We start from the raw sequence: 21,311 nt of genomic DNA on the forward strand, positions 1-21,311 counted from the left end.
TTCAGGGCTTGTGATTGGTCTGTTCATATTTTCTATTTCTTCCTGGTTCACTCTTGGCAGGTTATACTTTTCTAAGAATGTGTCCATTTCTTCCAGGTTGTCCGTTTTATTGGCATAGAGTTGCTTGTAGTAGTGTCTCATGATCCTTTGTGTTTCTACGGTGTCAGTTGTTACTTCTTTTTCATTTCTAATTCTGTTGACTTGAGACTTCTCCCTTTTCTTCTTGATGAGTCTGGCTAATGGTTGATCAATTTTGTTTGTCTTCTCAGAGAACCAGCTTTTGCTTTTATTGATCTTTGCTGTTGTTGCCTTCCTTCTTTTTCATTTATTTCTGCTCTGACCTTTATGATTTCTTTCCTTCTGCTCACTTTGTTGCAAAACGGTGTGTGGCAGGCCGGAGGAGGCCCTTTTCAAATGCCCGTGGTCTGCAGAACCTGCCTGTCATGATTGTTGAGGTGGCCTGAGAACACCAGGTAGCACTGCTGTGAGCAAACTGGCAGAGAAAGCGTGTGAGGTGCGCCTGCAGATCCGTCTGTTAGAGAGGGTCCTTCAGGGAGTCAGGGTCGTGTTCCGCATTGTCCCTGTAGTAACGCTCTACGTATTTACGTGTGGCGAGAACATCAGACAAGGGTTAAGCCGTCCTCCTCGTCATCGTCCTCCTCCTGTTCCTCCCACATGTCACTGGAGTCATCTTGGCTTCACTCTGCAGGGCGGCCTGGCGGGCGGCCTTGGCCTCCATGACGTTGGACAGCTTGTTGATCATCAGCTTCAGGGTCTTGACCAGCAGAGGAAAGTTGGTCCAGCGCTCAGCGTTCTTGGCCGACTTGGAGCGGGTGCGGGTGCCCTCATCCAGGCCGTAGATCTCCGCCCCCTTCACGTGGATGTCCTGTAGCCGCTTGTCATCTGCGTGGATGCCGTGCTGGAGCAGCTTACACAGCGCCACAGAGCTGGCTTTGCCCTCGTACTGCCCGTAGGTGCTGCCAGCTGGTCCACTCGGCCATCGCGAACTCCAGGGCGGGCTTGCCTCTGGGCCCCAGGAGGCTGCACAGGAACTCTAGGAGGGCCTCCAGCTGAGTGTGCACCAGCTGGGCGAACAACACGATCAGGGACTGCAGACTGCTGAGCGTCTCTGCCTGCTGTGTCCAGCTGCGGATGGCATGGAACATCTGGTCCCGGCTCTCCTCTGGCTCCCACCCCGCCTTAGAGATGAGGGTGGACACGAGGCGGCCCGCGAAGGCGGTGGTGAACTCGGAGGTGCGGGGGGCCCAGGAGCTGGCTCACCACCTGCATCACACATCACAGCCTGCTGTAGCCATGCAAATCAAACCACAGTGAGCTGGCACCTCACACCGGTCAACATGGCTATCATCACAAAATCTACAAACAATACATGCTGGAGAGGGTGTGGAGAAAAGGGAACCCTCCTGCACTGTTGGTGGGAATGTAAATTGATACAGCCACTATGGAGAACAGTATGGAGGTTCCTTAAAAAACTAAAAGTAGAACTACCATACGACCCAGCAATCCCACTCCTGGGCATACCCTGAGAAAACCATAATTCAAAAACATACATATACCACAATGTTCATTGCAGCACCATTTACAATAGGCAGGTCATGGAAACATCCTAAATGTCCAACAACAGATGAATGGATAAAGAAGATGTGGCACATATATATACAATGGAATATTACTCAGCCATAAAAAAGGAATGAAATTGAGGTATTTGTAATGAGGTGGATGGACCTAGAGTCTGTCATACAGAGTGAAGTAAGTCAGAAAGAGAAAAATACCATATGCTAACGCACATATACGGAATCTAAAAACACCGTACTGATGAACCTAGTGGCAGGGCAGGAATAAAGATGCAGATGTAGAGAATGGACTTGAGGACACAGTGGGGGAAGGGGAAGCTGGGACGAAGTGGGAGAGTAACACTGACATATATACACTACCAAATGTAAAATAGCTAGCTAGTGGGAAGCTGCTGTATAGCACAGGGAGATCAGCTCGGTGCTTTGTGACCACCTAGAGGGTTGGGATAGGGAGGGTGGGAGGGAGACACAAGAGGGAGGGGATATGGGGATATATGCATACATAGAGCTGATTCACTTTGTTGTACAGCAGAAACTAACACAACAAGGTAAAGCAATTATACTACAATAAAGATACATATTAAAAAAATAAAGCCTTCCTGAAGCCAACGTTTTTTTCTTTGTATATTAGTTTTACCTTATTGCATAATAAATTACCAAACTTAGCAGTTTAAAACAGTGTTCGTTTATTATCTCCAAACATTTGTGGATCAAGAGTCCATGCAGCTACCTGTGCCCTGTGCTCAGGGTCTCACAAGTCCACAATCAAGGTGTCAGCTGGGCGGCATTCTCATCCGGAGGCTGAATGAGGGAAGAATCCACTTTTGCACTCATTCAGGTTGTTAGCAGAATTCATTTCCTTGTGTATGACAGAGCTTCCTCCTGGCTCTCGGCTGAAGGCTGCACCCCAACTTCCAGAGGCAGCCTGCAGTTCTCTGCTCTGGGGCCCTCTCCATGGACTGTTCACAGTTTGGCTGTTTGCTTCTTTAAGTCAGCAGGAGAATCTGTCACTCCAGTCAGCTCAGAAGGAATCTTACATAAAGTAACATGTTCATGGGTGTGGCATCACATCACCATTGCTATGTTCTGTTGATTAGAAGCAATTCACAAGTTCTGGTTATAGTTGCCCACACAAAAGTGTGGACTCCAGGAGGTGGGAATTTGGGGAGGTTCCCCTATTATGGTGTGTTCACTACACTACTCATCTGGTGAAATTCCTGTAATGCCTCTGTCTTGTTGCATTACTCTATAACCCTCCACTGCACATGTGCCCTTTCTTGTCTCTCTCCACCTCTAAATATTTACCTTTATTATAATTTTTTGACTTCGCTACTTTTTTTCTTACAGTTTTATTGAGGCATAATTGACATGCAGCACTGTATAAGTTTAAGGTGTACAGCATAATGATTTGACTTACATAATCATGAAATGACTATCACAGTTTAGTGAACATCCCTCATCTCTGTAGACACAAAGTTAAAGAAATAGAAAAAAATTGTTTTCCTTGTGTTGAGAACTCTAAGGATTTACTCTCTTAACCATTTTCATATATAACACACAGCAGCGTTGATTGTATTTATCATGTATATTAAATCCCTAACACTTATTTCTCTTGTAACTGGAAGTTCGCACCTTTTGACCAGCTTCATCCAGTTCCCCCTCCCCACATCCCACCTCTGCTAACCATAAGTCTGATCTCTTTTTCTGTGACTTTGTCTGGTTTTGAAGTGTAATTGACCTAAACACTGTGTTAGTTCCTGTTACACAACACAGTGATCCACTGTTTCTATGCATTTCAAAATGATCACCATAAGACTAGTTGCCATCTGTCACCCTACAAAGGTATTACATAGTTATTAACTATAGTCCCCAAACTGTACATTTAATACCTGTGACTCATTTTGTAACTGGAAGTTTGTACCTCTTAATCTCCCTCACCTACTTCTCTCCTTCCCTCAAACCCTCCCAGCAACTGCCTGTTTGTTCTCTGTATCTATGACTCTGTTTCTCTTTTTTATGTTTGTTCTTTTTTTTGTTTGTTTTTTTTGGATTTCACATATAAGTGAAATCATACAGTATTTGTCTTTTTCTTTCTGACTGATTTCACTTAGCATAATACCCTCTAGGTCCATCCATGTTGTTGCAAATGGCAAGCTTTCACTTGTTTTTTTAATGGCTGAGTAATATTCCATTTCATATACATATATATACATATATATATATATATATATATATATATACACACACACACACACCACATCATGTTCTTTGTTCTTTATCCATTGATCTGTTGATGAGCACTTAGATTGCTTCCATATCTTCTTGGCTATTGTAAATAACGCTGCAGTGAACATAGGGATGCATATATCTTTTCTAATTAGTGTTTCTGTTTTCTAAATACCCCGGAGTGGAGTTGCTGGATCATATGGTAGTTCTATTTTTAAATTTTTTGAGGAATCTCTGTATTGTTTTCCACAGTTGGTGCACCAGTTTACATTCCCTCCAGTAGTGCATAAGGGTTTCCTTTTCTCTACATCCTTGTTATTTTCTCCAGCGCTTGTTACTTGTTGTCTTTTTGATAATAGCCATCTAATAAGTGTGAGATATATCTCATTGTGGTTTGATTTGCATTTCCCTGATGATCAGTGATGCTGAGCATCTTTTCATGTACCTGTTGGCCATGTGCATGTCATCTTTGGAAAAATGTCTATTCAGATCCTCTGCCCATTTTTCAATTGGGTTGTTATTTTTTTGATGTTGAGTTACGTGAGTTCTTTGTATATTTTGGATATTAACCTCTTATCAGGTACATCTTTTGCAAATATCTACTCCCATTCAGTAGGCAGCCTTTTCATTTTGCTGATAGTTTCCTTTACTGTGCAAAAGCTTTTTAGTTTGATGTGTATTACTAAGACCGATGTCAAAGAGCGTACTGCCTATGTTGTCTTCTAGATATTTACCTTTAGATATATCTATCATGGTAGAGACTGTGTCCTCTTCATCTCTCTGCATCCCTTTGCACCACGCGTAAAACTTGGCACTTAGTTGGTCTCAAGTGAACTTTTTAAAAAACAGATTTATTGAGGTTTAATTATTCAGTGAACTTTCAATAAATGAATGAAGATAAACACAGGGCTAACATATTGCAAATTTTAAAGCACTTGCTGATAATTTTTAAATAAATAATTGACTTGCCTAATATATTTGAAGTTTTACTGGCTCTTCCTTCAAGACAATAATTGGTAAAATGAATTATAAGATAAAATAATATAATAATCATTTCTAGAGTTGTGTAAGTATGAATTTTTTTCATGATACAACTTCATGACATGTTATCTAACCAGATAATTTTTTTTCTTCTAGATGAGCAAGAGATAGTACAAAAACGTACTTTTACAAAATGGATCAACTCTCATCTGGCCAAGGTAAAGGAAACTACCCAGAGTTCTTTGTTAACTTTGTTTGAACCAATACATCATTAAACGCAGTTTAAAGTCATGCTGCTGTGGCTCTTGTCACTATAACTAGTCAGTAATGTTGGCACCTATCAGTTTAACTGTGGCATCTGCTAACATTTTTTCAAAGAAAATTAACAGATAACCAGAGTTGAAAGCAGTTACTTCATGTCAATTCCATGAATCTTGATGAAATATTTCATTCAGTTGTTTCTTCTGTACTGATGTGTGTCATATCAGAAGGAGAATTCATGCTGGAGTTTTGTTTGTGTTTGTTTCTATTTGGAGCAGAAAAAAGCAATGAGTAGTCTGCTCTGAGCAACGAATTTTATCTAAGGAGATGGTGTCTGGGCTCCCCTCTCAGGTGCTCTTATAGAAGAGTAACCATCGTGGCAGGACACTACAAAGGCTAATCAGTCTGAGATTATCCATACTGACCTTAGATTGTATCAGGTGACTGGGTATCCATACACTGTAATGACTTTGAACATAAATACTAATATAAAACAAATTTCCATGTAACTACATTACAAAAAAATTAATCTCTTGTAATGCTGGTGAAAAAATATGTGAACCAAAAAACATTGCATTTGTAAAAATAAACGCAGGTGACAGGACAATTGTCTGCATTCAGTTAGATGATCTTTGCCGAGAGCAGTGCCTAAAGTGTGCAAGGCATAATCCTACGAGCAGTTTTTGATTGGGGACTCCTCCAAAGCCTCTTTTCATAGTTCAGAAGCAAACAAAGCATGGCAACTTATTTCAGTCCCATTGTACAAATTGACTGCTTACTGTGTGTGTCTATGATAGGCTTTGGAGACAGGAAAAAAGCTAGTAAGACACTTTCCCAGGCCTTGGGAAGCTCAAAATCCAGCAAAAACAGAAGACTAGATTAATGTCTAGGGCTTCCCTCGTGGCACAGTGGTTGAGAATTCGCCTGCCAATGCAGGGGACACGGGTTCGATCCCTGGTCCGGGAAAATCCCACATGCCGTGGAGCAACTAAGCCCGTGCACCACAACTACTGAGCCTGCGCTCTAGAGCCCGTGTACCACAACTACTGAGCCTGCGTGCTGCCACTACTGAAGCCCGCGCACCTAGAGCCCGTGCTCCACAACAAGAGAAGCCACCCCAGTGAGAAGCCTGCGCACCGCAACGAAGAGTAGACCCCGCTCGCTGCAACTAGAGAAAGCCCACGAAGCAACGAAGACCCAACGCAGCCTGAAAAAAAAAAAAAAAAAGCTTAAAAAAAAAAAGAATAATGTGTCTAGATACAGGATAAAATGGGATTATCTTTCCTATAATCTCTCCAAAAGCCACTTGGTAAAATGGGAATTTTCTGGCCCAGTGGCTGCACCCAGCATCTGCCCTGTGACAAGAAATTGAATGCCCTTGGGGCTCATTTTCTCAAGCTTTGGCTGGTGCCATCTGGCCCCAGCCACTACTTATACTCCAGAATTCTCATCATTTGAGGACAGTTCTTTTTTTTCCAAAATGAAAATAGAGTTATTGTTTTTTCATATCATAAAAAGGTTACGTGCTAATTGTAAATCATTTTGATAATAAACTTCTTAGAAAGTTTAATGAAAGTAAAAATCACCTTAAATTCCACAGTCCTGGAATAACCATCACTGACATATTGATCACCATTTTTCTACATGCTGGCATACACAATTTCACATAAGCGGTTATAGACCACGTATTCTGTATTCACTTTTTTACTTATTCTGTATGCCTCTATTCACTCAGCACATCTGCACATCTTCCCATGTGATTAGATACAGAGCCACATAATCATTTTAATGGCTGAATAATACTTTGTCATTACAAATATAATAAAATTCTTTATAAATTATAAATCATAATTAGCCAGTTGTCTATCAGTGGTTATATAATTAGTTTCCAGTTGGTTAATATTATATAAAATGTCACAGTGAAAGTCCTTGGGCATATATATCTGTACATTTGTGTGATTATTTTTCTTAGGATAAATTTCTAGAAGTGGGTAGGTAGTCCACAAGTATACATGTTTATAACTTAAATATATACCAAGAGCTTATGAGAATGCCCATTTCCTTATACTATTCATCCTCTTTAACAGTATTTCCCAACTGGTAAAAATAGTTTATAGTTATTTTTATATTTTTTAATAGGGTTGAATATCTTTGCAGAAGATTTTAAAGCAGAATTCCTGGGACACACTTATCTGTGTTCTGAATTCTTAAAAAGAAGCTAAAATTGGAATGTGTGCCATGGCACACAGTATACAAAGGGACTTTGTGGAAGGATTATATGCCAAGAATTTGTTTTCTAATCTGTTTTTATCACCATTTTATCAAGTTACTTTACATATTTATGTGATAACTGGGTATTGGAAGGGGCTCTACCAGTGTGTACCCTTTTATGTTCTTTTTATTTTAGTCCTGCTTTGTGACCTCACTCCTGCTATTTCCCGTCTAAATATCTAAGTCCTACCCTTAATGTGTAGCACATACCTCTCTCATTCATGAAGTCATTTCTGACCACATGTGAAACACTGAGCAAAGGCTCCAGAATGTTAGCGGTTTCCCCTGCACTCCTTCCCCAGCGCCATCCCCCTGCCTTCTCTGCTGTTCCTGCCTCAGGTTTGGTAGAATCAGAATCTCAGCACTTCTCCAGAACCTGCAGCACAGGTGGAAAGGTTCAGCATGTCTTTTTTTTTTTAATGTGCTGAGAGTATTTTAATTTAAAAATATGCTAGAGATTAGAGATTTCATGTATTTTGTGTATGTGTGGTCTGTGGGTCTATGAGTATTTGCCTATGCTAGTAGAAGATAGCTAGTTTCTTTTTTTTTTTTTTTTTAAGTATTTTATTTATTTATTTATTTGGCTGCGTCGGGTCTTAGTTGTGGCACGCGGGATCTTTGTTGCTGCATGCGGGATCTTCCATTGCAGCGCGGGCTCTTTGTTGTGGCTTGTGAGCTCTTTGTTGTGGCGTGTGAGCTTAGTTGCCCCACAGCATGTGGGATCTTAGTTTCCAGGCCAGGGACTGAACCCATGTCCCCTACATTGGAAGGTGGATTCTTAACCACTGGACCACCAGGGCAGTCCCTAGTTTTTTGGTTTTTTTTTAATGAGAAAGAAATTGCTTTTTTTTTTTACTTTTGAGTCATTGCATTTGGATTTACCACTGCATTCTTTTTTTTTTTTTTTGGAATGTAGTTGATTTACAATGTTGTGTTAGTTTCTGCTGTACAGCAAAGTGAATCAGTTATACATATACATATATACACTTTTTTGAAGATTCTTTTCCCATATAGATCATAACAGAGTATTGAGTAGAGTTCCCTGTGCTTATTAATTATCTATTCTATATATAATAGTGTGTATATGTCAATCCCAATCACCCAGTTTATCCCCACCCTCCGCCAGTATGTCTTAAATGATTTTATACTGTTTCATATCTCACCTTCCCAACAACATTGTAAAGTCTTCGAGGCATGTGCTAACTCTTGGAGTTCTTTGTAAATCCTAATAGCGCTAAGCACAGCGCCGAGTACCATGCAGAGGGCCTTAACGAAACAGCAACAGCAAAGATTCTTTATCTTTTCTTATTTTGTTAGAGTAAGAAAAATATCAATCACATGGGGAAAAAATAACGATTAATGTCTGGCACTGTGCTAAGTGCGTAACTCAGGTCATTTTGCAGCGTACTTCTTCATACTCCTGGCCATTGGTGCTGCTGAGATTTTAATGCAGACGTGAATCTGAGGTCCACACGGCTTCCCTACTTTACACATTTTTGCATCGATAGTATCGTTTCAAAAGACCCAGAAAATTATTACCTCTGCAACTGCTCCATTGTAACCTTACTGCAATAGAGATTTTGTTGTTGTTGTTCTTTTGTTCTCCCCTCTGTACTTGCTGTTTTTTCTTTCTTGGGCCTTGAAAACTGAAACAGTGATACCTATGCTTGTTATCCGGAACTTACTGATACTGACATCGTAGTATCTTACCAAATGTAGCCTGCAACTTCATTGGAAAACATTTTCCTTAAAAACATTTTTAAAATAAAATCTGACCACATTACCCTGCTTTGACAGTTGAGAGTTTTAGGATAGCTAAAGAGTGGATGTTCATGTCTGTGACTGTCGCAGCAGCTGGTTCCATGATTCCCTACTCTTCCCTCTCTCTTGTACCCATCCTTTGCTTGCCTTTATCCCTATTTGAGTTTCCTATTCCAGCCCTATTTCTCTCTCATTCTCCCTCTCACCCTGCTTCCATTCCTGTATCACCTCTATCTCTCCCATCCCATCTCCTTCTCCATCACACCGCCACCCAACTCCCTTTCCATGTGTATCTCAATCTCTCCATCCCTATCTTTATCCCCATTCCCATCTCTATTTCTATCTGTACACTTTCTCTATAAAAACATATGCAACCTGTACATCCTAGGCTTCACAGTCTCCTTGAGATCACATTTACATATACGCCCAAATTTAAATGGAAGCACACACTTCCCTCCCCATTGCAGTGTGCTGACTTACTTCTGAGAATGATAATACCTTACTTACAACAGAAGCAAGGTCAGGTTCATATCTTTTATCTGGCCTCTGGACAAGGACACTGTGTCACTTTTCCTGCTGTCTCTGTGAGAAGGCTTGCTCCCAAAGTCATTGTGTGATGATAGAGTGTGCCCATCACTTAGCACCCCAGGCACAGACAGCAAGCACCTGCACAGACACACACACACACACCCCTACCTTAATCACCTGGGCTCCACAGAAGCATATATTACGCCCAGAATCTCACTAAGTCTCTCGTGAAAACAGCTTCTTAGATTTTTGGTCTTCAGCTCTTCTTTACCTTTTAACAACACATGGATATCTCCCCTGGCCCCTGGTTTTCAGTCATAGAGCAGGCCCAAAGCCATACTTAGAATCAAAATGTTTCTTACTAGATAAATAATCCACAGAGAAGCAACTTGATCTGCTTCAAGGTCTTTCCTTATCCTCCAGAGATTCTTTTTTTTTTTTTTTTAAATTAATTTATTTATTTTTGGCTGTGTTGGGTCTTCGTTGCTGGGCGCGGGCTTTCTCTAGTTGAGGCGAGCGGGGGCTACTCTTCGTTGCGGTGTGCAGGCTTCTCATTGCGGTGACTTCTCCTGTTGTGGAGCATGGGCTCTAGGCGCGCGGGCTTCAGTAGTTGTGACTCGCGGGCTCTAGAGAGCAGGCCCGGTAGTTGTGGCGCATGGGCTTAGTTGCTCTGCGGCATGTGGGATCTTCCTGGACCAGGGCTTGAACCCGTGTCCCCTTCATTGACAGGCAGATTCTTAACCACTGCGCCACCGGGGAAGCCCCTCTCCGGAGATTCTTGAGCCAACTTTTCCTCTTCTTTCTTGCTTATTAAAAAACCAAAGCCAATGGTTTGTCCTATAACAACAGTCTGCTCCAAGGATGGAACCATAATTGCTGTCAGCTTTGAAAGGACCTGGTGTTCTGTAATTTGTTGGGTCAGATTGAGTCTGGTTTGGTGTATTGTTTATGTTTATCTATTTTGCCCAGTAAATATGCAACCAACTTAGACCCAGTATTGGTCAGCTTGGGCTGCTGTAACAAAATACCATAGACTATGTGGCTTAAACAAGGAACATTTATTTCTTGAAATTCTGGAGGCTGGGAAGTTCAAGATCAATGTGTCAACTGATTTCAGTCCTTACATGGCAGAGAGAGAAAGAACTCTCTTTTCTTCCTCTTCTTATAGGATGCTAATTCCATTGTGAGGAATTTATGACCTCATTTACACCCAGTTACCTCCCAAAGGCTCCACTTCCAAATACCATCACATTGGGGGTTAAGGCTTCAACATATAGATTTGGGCGGGGGGACACACAAACATTCAGTCCATAACAGGCCACAGGTTCATCCTGAGGTCTGGCTTGAAGCACATGAGAATTCCTTCCAAACCTCAGTCCAAGAATGATGTTAAGTAATGAGCTTGTCTCCTCTTTCATATCAAATGTTTGTTTGTGTTTCAGTTCCTATTGTACATAGTGCTGTGCTTTGGAATGGCTTCAGATATCTAATAACCAAATCCTTCAAAATAATTAAAATGCATTTTATTCCTTGGTTGTGTGTGTATGTGTGTGTGTGTTTCCTACAATTTTCTCTTGACATCTACCAATAAAGGCAAGGAAGTGACCCATGTCAAAAATATTTTTATACTGGTGATCAGATACTAGTCTTAATTCACCTGTTACTTATGCTGTATAACATGCCAAGTTATTTATCTCTGAGAACAAGAAAGGAGAAGGTGCTAAACTGGCAGGAAAAAAAGAGTTTCGACTCTCTTCTAGAATGCAAGTTGTAAATATTTTGCCGGATCTCAGTTGTCTGGGAGCTATTGCACAAGTCATGGGAATTTTTGTGGATTTAAACTAGAGTGATAAACCATCTCATTCTAAATTCTGTGATTATGTCTTGCTACTGCAATGCCTTCTTTAAAGATTTTAAGCAAACTAAAAAAATTAACACCTTATTTAGAAAGAAAGCTTTATACGTCAATTATATGAATAAAACTGGAAGAAAAAAATTATACCTGTTTTCTCAAAAATCTTCTTTGGAAATTGACTGTTTCCAAAAATAGCTTTAATAATAAGTTGCAGCAGGTTTACAGAGCTGGGATGTTGAATTGAGAAGCAAAAAAAAATTGATCTTCTGTCCTAAGATCATTCAATGTTGGGTGCATTGGGAGATGTGCAAAAGATGCTTTGTGGAGATAAATTTGGGGAGGGTTTTTAATGGGAAATTTTCATTTTTGTTGTAGACTGCTTTGCTTAGTTGCAAATAAGAAAACGATTTACTGCTAATTAAATAAAACAAAGTCTTTTACTGATGACATTTTATTGTAACAATTCTTTATAAATATTTTGACAGTAGTATGGAGACATTGGGTGCAAATAAGAGAGCAATCTGTTTTCAAAAAATACGCTTTTCTTAAAACAAAAATTTATATTAAAAATAGGAAAAAAAACCCCGAGAATTTTCTGTAGATTACTCAAATTTGTGAATATAATTATCAGTTTTAAAAGAATATTTGCTTTGTTGTCAAGTTGAAGTCTTCACGCTTCTGAAATTATGCAAAACATTGCAAATCATAAATTGTCGATATAATGTAGTATAACATCAACAAAAATCAATGGGTTCTGTTTATTTCATATATCTGATAATTCCTTTCAGGAAGAGGGCTTCATACTGAAACGTGGACCCTATAATTTTCTTCCTTTTTAAGAAGAAACCTGCCTCTTTCTATTCTGTTTGCTTTGTCAGTGAAAGAAGGTGGAGTATTTGTTTTTAAATTAGCCCAATATTGATCCAAGTAAGAGTTTTTCAAAGTTAGGTCCTGATGCAGTGCTGGCTGTCATCACTCATTGCTAACTAGGTTTTTAAATTGCAGGGCTGCTGTTTACTGAACTCATCATGTGCCGATTACTGTGCCTTAGCAACTTTATCTTTTATTTAAATAACACAACAATCAAATATAAGTAGTATTTTCACCATTTTATAGATTGTGAAACTGAAGCTTAGAGTTAATTAATAAGCTCAAGGTCATATAACAGGTACGTGGAAAACCAGATTTCAATCCCAGGACTCCAAAGTTTGGGCACTAACCATTTTGTTATATACACCATGCTTCTTTCGTTTATTTAGCTATTCATGTAGCAAATATTTTTCAAGCACCTATTTATTATGTGCTAGGGGTTGTGGATACAGTGGTGAACAAAAACAGATATAGTCCATGCCATTATGAAACTGACAGGCCAGCAGAAGAGACAGCAATTACAGAGACGTGTGTATGGTAAATTCCACGAGCAGAGAAATACAGGGTGTCAGGGAGCACAGGGCAAGCGCAGCCAACCATACAAGTAACATGAAGGAGGGCATCGGAATAGGTTTTCAGAGGAAGAAACATTTAAGCTGGAGCCAGAGAAATGTCTTGGGATTGGGTAGGTGAAGGAACTAATGTTTTCAAAAGTTGAGAGGTAAGAAAGAGCCTGGCACAGTAAAGGAAGTGAAGCTCAGAATACCTGAAAATGTGGGTTCCAGGAATGTGTTGGCAACAGATGAAACTGAGAATCGATCAAAGGTCAGACATTAAAAGGGTTTAGATGTTGTGTTATGGGCACCGGAGACGTTAAAGAATCTGAGGAAAATGAAATGGTCACTCTGGGCTCAACCCCTCTCTCAACCTCTCTCTCTCTCATCTCTCTCTCCCTCCCCCGCCTCTCATTTTCCCCCCACACCCCTCTCACATAAATTAGAGCAGGAACCAGTAAAATTGGAGGTGGAGTGAACTTGCAATAACTCAGATAAGAGGTGAGGATCCTTTGGACTAAAGTAGTGGTGGGGGAATGGACAAAAGTGGATAGATTGAAAAATGGGTAGGGGTGGACCCGATACAACTGAGTCATCATTTGGAAGCTGGGGGAGAAGGAATCAAGAATGACTTCTAGGGCTTCCCTGGTGGCGCAGTGGTTGAGAGTCCACCTGCCGATGCAGGGGACACGGGTTCGTGCCCCGGTCTGGGAAGATCCCATGTGCCGCGGAGCGGCTGGGCCCGTGAGCCATGGCCGCTGAGTCTGCGCATCCGGAGCCTGTGCTCCACAACGGGAGAGGCCACAACAGTGAGAGGCCCGCGTACTGCAAAAAAAAAAAGAATGACTTCTAGATTTCTGCCTTGAACAAATGATTAGGATCATTCACGGAGACAGAGAATACAAGAGACTTTGGGGGAAAGCTAATAGGTTCAGTTACACAGAGGGAAATGACTTAGTAGAGATGACACATTTCATTTGGCAATTAGAAGTCATTAGCCATCACTGGGAGTGGCCAAGTCGTGGCAGAAACCCAACTCTAGCAAACTGGTAAGTAAATGAGAGGTGAGGATGTTAGGCCCTGAGTGTATATTACATGTTAAGGAGATAGAGTATTAGCTAAAGCAGAACATGGGATCTGGTAAGAGCTGTTTCAATAAAGAGTGGTCTTAAGTGTGTGTCTATGGAAGGGAGTGATCAAGAACTGGTAGAGAGGGATAGGGTGAAAATGAAGGAAAACAAGCTTATTTTAAGATACAAGACTCCTAAAGAGGCAGGGTGGGGAGAAAATCAAGAGGATGGGTGGAGGTTTTTACCAGAGGAGAGACAGCTCCCAATCTCTGAGGCCAGAGTGGGAATAGGAAGGATGGGTATGGATGTGCCTAAGTTTGGGATGGGGGAGAGAGGAAGACAGAGTTGGGTGGATTTGAATTTGAGGGGATTCCCACCTACTGACTGCAGGTTTTTTAGGTCTATCAGAATAGTCTGTATTTCTAAGCAGAAGAATTTATGTTAGGAAGAATATTTTTCTTAAATTGGCAGTTAAAAATAACATTAGTTCTTTCACATTTAAAAATGTATTTCTTAGCAAATTCCTAAACTTTATATAAGATCCATAGGCTATTGTACAGTGTCACCTTGACCCCCAAAGGGGACAGATTAAAGACGTGTTTTCCAAAAATCTTTCCCCTAAAATTTTATTTTTAATTAGAAAAAGATAATATAAGTAATCTTAACATTAAACATCGGTTATACTCTGTTATCAAATAATTATAGTTTCACATTTTCTCTAAATTTGTCAAATGGAATAGAGTTATATTTAAATACCTTTGATTCAGTCTTTATGATATTTGACTTTGAAATAAATATATGATTTGGCATTAAGTCCTTTGGGAAAAAAATAGGTCAGAGATAGCCATTGTTTAGTGTTTCTATAAATGGAGCTTCTCTTTCAATTTGCAATAAACAGCCCTTTCTCCATCTGCCAGCCTTAGATCTAAGGGGCCATTAAGTATAGGCACTGAACATTTTGAATACCGACTTTTGGATGACCTCAGGCATAATATAAGCATCTCCTCACTTTTTAGATGAACGGAAAAAAAAGTACCGTTGAACATTATTTACATTCTGTATTAGTTTGCTAGGGCTGCCATTACAAAGTACGATATACTGGGTGCCATAAAATGAGAAATTTATTATCTCACAGTCCTTGAGACTAGGCAGCCATGCTTCCCTCTGAGATTCTGGGCAGAATCCTTCTTTGCCTCTTCCTAGCCTCAGTTGGAGGCCTGGAGTACCTGAGGTTCCTTGGTTTGCAGCTGCATTAGTCCAATCCCTGCCTCTGCGCCTGTCTGAGACTGTGTCCAAATTTCCCCTTCATGTAAGGACACTGGTCGTATTGGATTAGGACCCCCTCTCCACCCCACCACCCCTCCACCATGACCTCATTTAAACTTTACTTCTCTAAAGACCCTGTTTCCAAATAAGATCACATCCTGAGGTACCGGGATGAAAACTTCCATGTATCTTGGGGGAGGAGCACATGATTCAACCCAAATGTGCTCTATTAAGAGCACATTTTGTTTTAAGACCAAGTCAGATTCATATACTCCTTTGAAAGGAACACTTTTGATTTTCCATGTTTGTTTTTAAATAATTTAAACTAATAATGACTTTGACATCTTCACAGTCATAAAATATCACTTTGGTGGCTGTTTTTATTCTTCAGTTGTCTTTCCACCAATGGTGCTAAAAGGTAACATGGAAACGCTTTCGAAATTGAAATTTGAGCCCATCTGTTTCCTTGTACACACTTTGGTGGGACTATTCATGAACTAAGATGAGGAGATAAGGAGGCAAAGAGGAAAAAGTAAATGTAATAATACACCCCAGAAACCATTCTTTAATTGATTTTCTAAAACTAGTTTGATAATCTCAAGCATAACAATAAATTAGTTTTTTCCAAATATGCAACTAAAAGATTACAAAGAAAATCATCATTTCAAAATGAATGGCATTTAATTTATTAATAGGATGTATTAATTTATTAGTAACAAAGACGTAGCTATAGCAATGTCCATGCGGTTTAATAAAATTTTTGACAATATTTGTCAAAGTTCCTTCTTTTTTTTTTTTTTTTTTTTTTCTTGGGGTCCGCGGGCCTCTCACTGCTGTGGCCTCTCCTGTTGCGGAGCGCAGGCTCAGCGGCCATGGCTCACGGGCACAGCCGCTCCGCGGCATGTGGGATCTTTCCCGGACCGGGGCACGAACTCGTGTCCCCTGCATCGGCAGGCGGACTCCCAACCACTGCGCCACCAGGGAAGCCCAAATTTCCTTCTTTTAGAAATGTATTTTGTCTAGTCGTACATCCATTCAATAAATATTTTTAAATGTTGTCTGTATGCTTGGCAAGATTCTAGAATGTAGCAGTGAACAGAACAGGAAAAGTAACCCCTGCATTATGGTGTTTATATCCCAATGGAGGAGATGGACAGAGGAGAAGGAAAATAAGCTGTTCTGTTGAGAATAGACTGAAGAGGGACATGGGCCGAAGGAGGAAGATAAGGTAGGAGATTGCTGAGTCATCCAGGGGAGAGATGGCCGGCTTGGACCAAGGTCATAGCAGCGGAGGTGGTGAAAAATGGCTGGATTCTAGGTGAATTTTGAAAATAAAGCCAACAAGATTTGTTGACAGATCAGCTGTGGAGTATCAGTAAAAGAGAAGAGTAAGGGATAACCCCAGCTTTGTCCTGAATAAAACAAATAACTTGAGGAGTGTGCTTCTTTTAAACTACATAGTGGAAAAAAAAAAAATCATTACATGTGAAAGTTGTTAAGAGCAGTTTTTCAGGCAGATTTAAAGTTGGGCTGGAGGGCAGTTATTGCCTTTGGGATATTTATTCCGAATTGAATTAAATAATTAAGGAAATGGCAATGCTTATGCAATCTGTCATAGGAAACAGAAAAGAATGGGAACTGTCTTCTCACTTTTGCCAAGCGGAGGTGGAAAATCATCACAATGCTTTTATAAAGGGAGTGAAGGGGAAACATATCATACATAAAATTAAAAAAAAAAAACTACTTTGCCTTGTTTCTGGAAATACTGGTAAAATGTCTAATTAGATTTTCTGGATAAGATGACAGAACCTTTTAGAAGTTGAATTAAGTTTTTTTTTTTTTTTTTTTTTGAGGTAGGGCTGGACCGTACAAGGAGCTGGTTTATTTATTTATTTATTTTTGCTGTGTTGCGTCTTCGTTTCTGTGCGAGGGCTTTCTCTAGTTGTGGCAAGCGGGGGCCACTCTTCATCGCGGTGCGCGGGCCCCTCACTATCGCGGCCTCTCTTCTTGTGGAGCACAGGCTCCAGTCGTGCCAGGCTCAGCAGCCATGGCTCACGGGCCCAGCCGCTCCATGGCCTGTGGGATGTTCCCAGACCAGGGCTCAAACCCGTGTCCCCTGCATCGGCAGGCGGACTCTCAACCACTGCACCACCAGGGAAGCCCAGAAGTTGAATTAACTTTATCTGGCTCCTGTCAGTGGTTATGATGATGATTTTACAGACCTAGTCCAGCTGCTTTGGCATTTTTAGACAGTTTAGTGTGGCGGGCTCCTTGCCAACCATTGGGGGGTAGCTTGCTCCGTGTCTGCTGGTCAACCTCTCTTCCCTTCCCACTCTCCTCTTGGTTCCTGTTGTTTAGCTTGCTGTTCCTGCCCATCAGATAACTGGAAGAGCATGCGAACACTCTAGGCTGGTCCTGGGATGGGATGTTCCCCCATACCCTGTCTCTCAGCCTGTGAAATAGCTCCCACCTGAAACCTGGAAACCGGAGGCGGGAGTGGTTGGTCTGGCTTGAGAAATGAGGGGCCATTGTGTGCACACAGGTTTCAAGGTGCCCGGAATACGCCTTGAGGTCCAGGCTCCGCGTTGAGACCTCTTTATATACTGCACAGGAGGCCATCTGGGGAATATGTCAGGCCATGATTTTGCATCATTTTCAGCAAGACTGACTGTGCATGACCATGTGTATGTCTCAAGTAAAGAAAAGCATTATCTGTGCTTTCTTTAGGTCTTTTCCAGTTCAGTTTTACTGGTATCACTAGGTATCCAGCAATCACAAATTTTAAACCCGAGGATATGTATTTAGTAATTTAAAGTAAAATGCTATAATTTTTGTATTATACAATGTTTTCAGAGCTCTTTCCCCAAGAGGGAAAAGCACTTAGTAAAAGACTGCCCAGTAGCTGTGCAACTAAAAGTGATGATGGTAAGTGAGGACCTGGGTTGGTCCTGGAATGAGATGGGTGATTCAGCCCTTTCCTTTGCTGAGGACTAAACCCTTCATGCTGCAGAGCTCCTTGATAGCCCTGTGATATTTATCACTAAGGGGCTCTAAGATTCTTGCAGATGTGTAGATACCTGCTGATGGAGCCATGATATGCTGGTAATGTTTCAAGGTAGCTTTGTATTTTTCCACATCACTGATTTTGATCAAACACCCAAAGCTTCTTTCTCCTTAATTGATGTGCATGTGCTTGCCCTATTAATGCAAAGTTAAAAATGCTAAAAATAATTTTAGTACATTAACATTTTATAATTTTGGATATATAGGCATACACTTGTCCATGCAAAATGACTTTCTTTCTTCCTTTTTTTTCTTTCCTCCCTCCCTCCCGCCCTCCCTCCTTCTCTTCCTTCCTTTTTCCTTCTCTTTCTTTTTCTTTCTTTCTTTCTTTCATGTTTGTTTATCAATAATACTCAACTGTTTCTACCTTCTTCATTTACCAGTATCAATTGATCAACAGTTTATAAAACATCTTCTCATATTAAATACAGTCAGTTTCCGCTGAAAATGCACACTGGCATCAATAAAGAATGCATTTATTAGGACAGGAATAAAGATGCAGATGTAGAGAATGGACTTGAGGACACGGAGAGGGGGAAAGGTAAGCTGGGACGAAGTGAGAGAGTGGCATGGACATATATACACTACCAGATGTAAAATAGATAGCTAGTGGGAAGCAGGTGCATAGCACAGGGAGATCAGCTTGGTGTTTTGTGACCACCTAGAGGGGTGGGATAGGGAGGGTGGGAGGGAGACGCAAGAGGGAGGAGATACGGGGATATATGTATACGTATAGCTGATTCACTTCATTATAAAGCAGAAACTAACACAACATTGTAAAGCAATTATACTCCAATAAAGATGTTTAAAAAAAAACACCTGCATTTATTTTTGGTGGCTTATGTGAATCGCATCAGGGAGTGAGAGGGCACTGAAATGTACATTGTTAAGTTCAAGAGAGTGTTTACAAAGTAATAACAAAAGAGGCATACATGTCAGTTGTGCTTTATTTTGTTGCAAGTGAATGAAATTGATTTTAAATGATTTAACTAAGAAGTGAGATCTAGTAAAAAGCTACAGAGCACCTCAGGGTATGGAAGGAAATGCTGACTGGGCAGAAAAGGGTTAACTCAGCAGGCCTGGGTTGCTCAAACCCTGCACATTCCAAATAAAGACTTGCCTTTGAGAATGGTCCTTGACTGGCTTCTGGGAGATAACCTCTGGGCACTTGGAATATTCTGCCTGATAGGGGTGTTTTGTATGCCTGAGGCCTGGGGCCATGCTATACTACTTGATAAAATCAATTTATCTTAATGAGTTGTAAGGTGAACACCTGTTTTTGCTGGGGATAGGGACAGGGTAAGACAAGACTGAGTAGCTGAGGTCAGTTAGGCAGGTGCCACATGCCTACATGACAGACTCCAGATAAAAACCCAGCATCAAGGTTCAGGTATGCTCTCCTTGCTGGCAACACTTTACACCGTTGCTGGGGAAAGTCAGCATGTCCCTGTGCACACCCACTGGAGGGGAACCAGTTACTCAGCACTGGAAGCTCTCATTTGGTTCCTCCTGGACTTTGTTCTGTGTGCCTTTTCCCTTTGCTGATTTTAATGTGTCCCTTCACTGTAATAAGCTGTAACCATGAGTATAGCAGCTTTTCTAGGTCCCCTGAGTCCATCTTGAGAGTCATCAAGCTAAGGAATGTCTTGGGGACCCCTGACACACTGCCTAACCCAGGCAGGGAGACTGGCTCTTGGGGTCTCAGCAGCAGGACCTGATGTCACTTGTCCTTAGGTCATTGCCATGTGACAACATTGCCATGTGAAGCTGGCTCCAGCCATCTTCTAGATCCAAGTAGAGAATGTGATGGGCCCAGCTCAGGTCACTCGGTTAACAAAAGATGAGGGTGTAGCACAGACATGACCACAGGGGGACATGGTGTGAGCTGGGATGATTCGTGTCTATTCCAATGTATATTTATATACATGTGCTTCTATCATTACTTTTTAATCTTTCTTATATCCTACTATTATTTTTAGTCTTTCTTATATCCATTCATATAAAAGTGGCTTTTTGTTAATAAATATTTTGTTCCTAGTAGAGTGGCAGGCACCTTAGCTGATCAGTTAATACTTTTCATATTGATGTTAAATAAAAATCACATTTATAGGTTTGTGTATTATTCAGAAAAAAATGCTAATACCTATAATTTTATACTAAGCTTTCTAACAAGGTGGCTCAAAGTATAATAAACCTGGGCTCAAACCTAGTCACTTAGAAGGGGTGTGATCTAGGCCAATGGTTTGACCTCTGTGAGATTCAGACTCCTTGCTTTTAAAGAGGGGGTGGTACCCCCCTATGTGGTGGTTATGAATATTGAGTGAGGTGACATGTACAACCCCATAGCATTGAGATGTTCAACAATGTCTCATTCATTCTTTCCTACCCTTTCCATTCTCCTTCTTTGCTTCTTCCTTTCATTTCTATTAAAACACCTACTAAATTATATATAATGTATAAATATCTAAGCCACAAACATCTAGTACATATTGGAGTCTAGACTCCATCTAGACTACATATGTAGTCTATAATAGTGACTACTTTGTCATATTTACTTTATGCACCAACATTTTCATTTCTATGTAGTTTTTTCACTTATTTATTTTCTTCCAGTTTTATAGAGACAATTGACATATAGCACTGTGTAAGTTGAAGATGTACAGCATGATGATTTGACTTACACACATCATGAAATAATGGCCACGATAAGTTTAGTGAACATCCCTCATCTCCTATGGCTACAAAATTAGACAAATAGAAAAAAAATTTTTTCCTTGTGAGAACTCTTCGGATTTACTCTCTGAACTTTCATATATAACAAACAGCAGTGTTACTGGTATTTATCGTGTTGTACATTAAATCCCTAGTACTTGTTTATCTTATAACTGGAAGTTTGTACTTTTTAACCAGCTTCATCCAATTCACCCGCCTCCCCACCTCTGCTGCGCAGGTTCCCTCCCTCTTCCAGGCCAGCAGCTCTTCCTAGACAGCCGGACCAGAGTAGGACCCT

The 21,311-nt window shown here is 40.7% G+C and overlaps 1 protein-coding gene and 1 pseudogene across 1 annotated transcript in view; one reads left to right on the forward strand and one right to left on the reverse strand.

The window, feature by feature from the left end:
- Window positions 1–410: 410 nt before the first annotated feature.
- LOC103075650 (importin-9 pseudogene) lies at window positions 411–17,857 on the reverse strand (annotated as a pseudogene).
- Window positions 4,961–21,311, forward strand: part of SYNE1 (spectrin repeat containing nuclear envelope protein 1) — a 385,453-nt gene continuing 369,102 nt past the window's right edge. Inside the window, exon 1 of the mRNA XM_007458743.1 lies at window positions 4,961–5,020. The gene's annotated coding sequence lies outside the window, so the exon portion shown is untranslated. The remainder of the gene's footprint in view (window positions 5,021–21,311) is intronic.

Source organism: Lipotes vexillifer, unplaced genomic scaffold, assembly GCF_000442215.2.
Source record: "Lipotes vexillifer unplaced genomic scaffold, Lipotes_vexillifer_v1.1 scaffold639, whole genome shotgun sequence".
In the NCBI taxonomy this organism is placed as follows: domain Eukaryota; kingdom Metazoa; phylum Chordata; class Mammalia; order Artiodactyla; family Lipotidae; genus Lipotes; species Lipotes vexillifer.